Consider the following 5,237-nt stretch of genomic DNA (forward strand, 5'->3'; position numbering starts at 1 on the left):
TTCTTTTTGCAAATCGAAGTTCTTAAGTTGAACCTTCTGGTTAGATCTCTTATTTGAGTTTTACCCGTGCATTAGATGAGTACTTATTGAATGCTTGTTTGTTTGTTTGCGATAGAGTACCCGGAGTGCGCCGCTTGTTACTTCGAATCGCTAGGTTTTCCGGATCATCAACAAGGCAAGTAACACTTTGATCATACCTTTCCTACTACCCAATTTTATTGCATTAGATCAATCCTCACACATTGCATGATTAGGATCTAATTAAATTGTGGGATGGGAAGTAGTTGAGGTAGTACCTATTACCTGTTTATTATCAAACCTTTGGGAGTTACTTCTACGTTTGCTTATTATGCCATGCTATGCTAGTAGACGTGGATTGGGTGAGTGATATCCATGACAGATGTGAGTTTGTTAATTAATGGTTTATCTAAGGTGGCAACTTAAACACACATCTAGGTGGATTGAGGCACCTAGGTATTCCAGGACTTGCCTGTTTTCTTTTGGACCGCCACCCAGGCTCAAAGGGATCATGAGACTATTCATACTAGAAACTTCCGTGTGCAGCCACAAGCTATTATGGGCTATAGCATAGTTGACTAAGTCGTGCGAACTCTTACAGTGGTAGACTAGCAGATATAGGGGATGTAGGTGGTACGGTCTACCCGATCATAAGGTGCTAGCGCTTCTGAAAGACTATGTCTCGGTCATCCGTCTTCTCAAACACCATGTAGTGCGAGAAACCAAACGGAGCCGATCGAGTCTTGTGGGAAAAGTGCGCAAACCTCTGCAGAGTGTAATAAACTAATCATGGTTAGCCGTGTCCCCGGTTATGGACAATCTTGAGTATCTAGTACTTGGATTATCATGTGAATCTCAACATGTTACTCTAAATTAATTTTGTTGGGTTTTGTTAATGATATTTTTAATTGGGATTGAGAATGCTGTCAACCATTCTCAATGTTTAACAACTACCATGATAGTTAAATAAATTTATTCCTTTGAAGTAGGGAAAAATTGGCTTTACGCAAAACTGTAACCATAGAGCTTTCCACCAGCCAGATATGCATATAGTATAGCTGTTTCATTCCATTACTCTCTATGTGTTACCTTGCCAGCATATTCCATGTGCTGACCCGTTTCGGGCTGCAACATTAATGTTGCAGACTTTTCAGACGACGATTAAGGAGTTTTTAGGTCGTGGTTCTATACTCAGTGATGTCGTTGGAGTTGATGGACTCACTTATCTTCCAAGCCTTCCGCTATTATCGTTATTAGATGGCCTTAAGCCATATTTATTGTAATAAGTTCTCTATTGAGACACTCGATGTAATAAGTGTGTGATTGCGACTCTGTTATAAATCCTCCGAGTACTGTGTGGTGTCAGCATTACTGATCCAGGGATGACACCGGAGCATAGAGATCAGACTGTTTGAGGTCTGGTCGCTACAGGGCGGCGCAACCATGGCAATGCGGTGGGACGGGGAGCGGGGTTTTGGTCGGAGCTCTTGTGGCCATGGACGGCGGAGGGAGGCTGCTCTGCCAGTGGTCGTTGGCTCTTCGGGGAAGATTCTGAACAGTGTCACCCAGGAGGCACAAGATGGCCATCAAGCCATCTAGCGTTGATCGGACAGTACTAAAATAAAATAAAATCATGTGACCCCAATTTATTCTTCAGTCAATAGACGTGTGACCACTCTCGTACCTTACTGCTGATCTCTTAGGGTATTTTTCAGATCAGAGATATGTGTCATTCATAACATTATGTGTTTTCTGCATCTTCAGCCACACTGTCTTCCTTCTCACTGTAGCTGCTCCAACAAGGGAAGTATACGCCAGAAGGGAGCTATAGTCCCCACTCAACAATTCCCTGCATCAAATGCGCGTGCCCAACATGGACAGCCACAACAACTGCAGGGCCATCGACAAGTTAGCACATGATGCTCACTCGTATGGATGGCGGCCAGTTAGGTTATACCCTCATCTTACTTTTGTTCAACATTTATGGCTTTGATATTCATCTAAGCATGGAAAAAGATTATCATAGTTCATTGTATATTCCTGCTGATCTCTTACGGGTCTTGTTCAGGAGTTAACGTTGTTCCATAGTTCAGCTAAGAGACTTGTTCTTTAGGTAACGTTGTTCCATAGTTATCATCCATCAGCCAATGCTATCCCACAGGCTGGTGATTATAGTATTATACCACTTCTACTATTACCTATGTTGTTCTTTAATACTTTTGTGTGCCATCTAGTTAATCTCGAGTACAAACGATACATATTTTGTAGCTTTCACTATGTTCTCCCTTTAGTTTTTTAGACATGTTGCTTCTAGTTAACCCCAACCCTACTATTTATGTCGTCTCCTATAGGCACTCATTACATAAATCTAACTACTAGTTGTCTTCCATGCATGTCAGATATAATTGCACACACTGATATATCCATAAGAACCTCATGGAGCAATGTAACGTCCAACAAACTTGACGTCAATGATACCCAATATGATGGAACATGTAAAGGCAGTTCTTCAGAAGACTTGCAGAAAGATGATGAATCCTATTCACCCCACAAGGTCCTTGCTCTAACTTGTCATGTGATATGGGTACAACATGCATATAATGTCCTAAAGTGCATCTACTCTGTTGCAATGCCATGTGCTTAGCCTGCTGATCATGCATGTAAATGTGTCATGCCTTCCTGTTTTTCAGTACCTATTCCATTCATGATAACATGTTTTCAAATTCAAGTACTGTCATTCTACTCTATCGCAATGCCATCTGCTTAGTTTGGACATCATGCTTCTGAATATCTTACGCATTGTTATTCATCAGTATGTACTTCATTTGTCTACCATACCATGTTTTTTTACATTGAAGTGGTGTACTAGTGCTCTGTTGCAATGCCATCTTAGTTTCCCAATCATACATGCATATGTTGCCTCAGTGTTTTTCTGTATGTATTCCACTGGCATACAATTTAACATTCAACTAGTGTTTTTTTACTCTGTTGTCCTGTCATATCCCTAGCCCTTACATCATACTCCCTCCGTCTGGACTATATGTCACGGAAATGGATAAAAATGGATGTTTCTAGAACTGAAATACGCCTAGACCCATCCATTTATTTCCAGATGGAGGGAATACATGTTAATATTTCATGCCTTTCTATTCTTCAGTACCTATTCCATCTCTCTGTTGTAGCATGTTTTATAATTGAAGCACCATTCTTCAATATAAGGCATGTAAGGGGAAGACGGCTATGTTACAATCTGAAGGGTTATGAACAAGGTCTTTCCAAAAGATCCAAACGCCAGGAGATAGTAAACCAACTCCAGTTTTCATAGATACTGCTCCAACACAGAGAAACCCAACTCCTACTAATAATAAGCAGATTCCGGTGGCCAAGGAACAAGTCCGCTCTAGTCCAAAAAAAATATGTCAACTCCATTCTAAGAAGCATGTGCGTATCCTCGCATCATGAAATTTTATAGCATTCTGATCATATTTTCTACATGTTTCTTACCCATCTCTCTTTTAGAAAATAAGCTTAAAGGATAGAAGACTTTCTGCACTAGGATCGTATTCGAGGAAAGTATCTGGCGGGAATTCTCTATGCTCCAATGCTGATGTAAAACCTGTTTTATATCACTATATTTTTACATCAGCATGTATTTTGTTAATCGGCATGAATCCAACCTTTATCTGATCTAAATTTTGTTGTAGCAAAATGTATAATTAAAGGCAACAATGTTGATTTTTGTAAGGAAAACTGCCTGGTAGTTTTGCATACTGAGCTGCATGAGTGTACTATCTCATATCATGCACATTACTAAATTGTAGTGCTGCTCTGGTTGCCCATTCATTCATTGTGTCAATGTTGCTTTCGTATTACCTTACCTGGTTGATGATAGCCGTGCCATATTGTGTTAATTTGGTGTAGGCTGGTGTGGTTTGGTTGCCCAGATGTCCATTGTGTCAATGTTGCTTTCCTATTATCTTACCTGGCCAATGATAGTAATGCTAGTGTGTTAATTTGGTGCAGGCTACTGAAGATAAGAAGACAAACTCTAAAAACAGCAAGGCAACCCATTGTTTCTTTCCAATAAATCAAGGCCAGGTAATATGGCAATAACTCTTGATTAATATGTTCGGTTCCCCTCCTAATTTATGTTATGATGCAGTGGTTGTCGGTGTCAAAACCGGTGGATCTCGGGTAGGGGGACCCGAACTGTGCGTCTAAGGTCGATGGTAACAGGAGACAAGGGACACGATGTTTATCCAGGTTCGTGCCCTCTCTATGGAGGTAATACCCTATGTCCTGCTTGATTGATATTGATGAATATGAGTATTACAAGAGTTGATCCACCTCGAGATCGTAATGGCTAAACCCTAGAGGTCTAGCTTGTATGGCTATGATAATGAATCTCCCCTATCCAAACTAAGTCCTCTGGTTTATATAGACACCGGGAGGATCTAGGGTTACACAAAGTCAGTTACAAAGAAAGGAATCTACATATCCGGTCGCCAAGCTTGCCTTCCATGCCAAGGAGAGTCTCATCCGGACACGGGTACAGTCTTCGGTCATTGTATCTTCACATCCCATCAGTTCGTCCCATGGCTAACAGGCCGGACGCCCGAGGACCCCTTAGTCCAGGACTCCCTCAGTAGCCCCTGAACCTGGCTTCAATGACGAGGAGTCTGGCACACAGAGTTGTCTTCGGCATTGCAAGGCAGGTTCTCTTCTTTCTGAACTCCAAAACAGTCTTTGGACGAATTGATCGTGTCCGGATCTGCAACACACAACCGTAGAAAGTATAGTATTCCACGAATCCAATCTGCTAACAACTTTAGTAATGTGATGCCACGCTTCCCGGTCATTATTTCAAACTGTTTCCCGTCTCGCAGTTCCATGTTTCGGGCATGGTTTTTATTGGCACGCCTTGTCGAAGAAGATATCGTGTCCCCTTATTGCGGGATTTTCATCAATACGAGCGTGGGTAACCCAACCGTCCTGCGGGAAAGATTCCTTAGGAATAGGCAGGTTCTTTGGCTTATGAGGAGGCGTTAAATACCCGCGGCCTTTATAAAGGAATCAAGGGTCGTCCTTTTATGCCAAACCTCTCCTCAGCCTTCCCAACCTCGAGCTCTAGCACCCAAGGTTCGACTTCATCGTTTCAAGCCTCCCCATCATGTCTGGATCCAGCTTCCAAGGCCAATGGGTGGCTTCCTCCGTTATAG

The sequence above is a fragment of the Triticum urartu genome, chromosome 2A (assembly GCF_056163025.1).
Source record: "Triticum urartu cultivar PI428250 chromosome 2A, HENAU_Tu73, whole genome shotgun sequence".
Taxonomy (NCBI): Eukaryota; Viridiplantae; Streptophyta; class Magnoliopsida; order Poales; family Poaceae; genus Triticum; species Triticum urartu.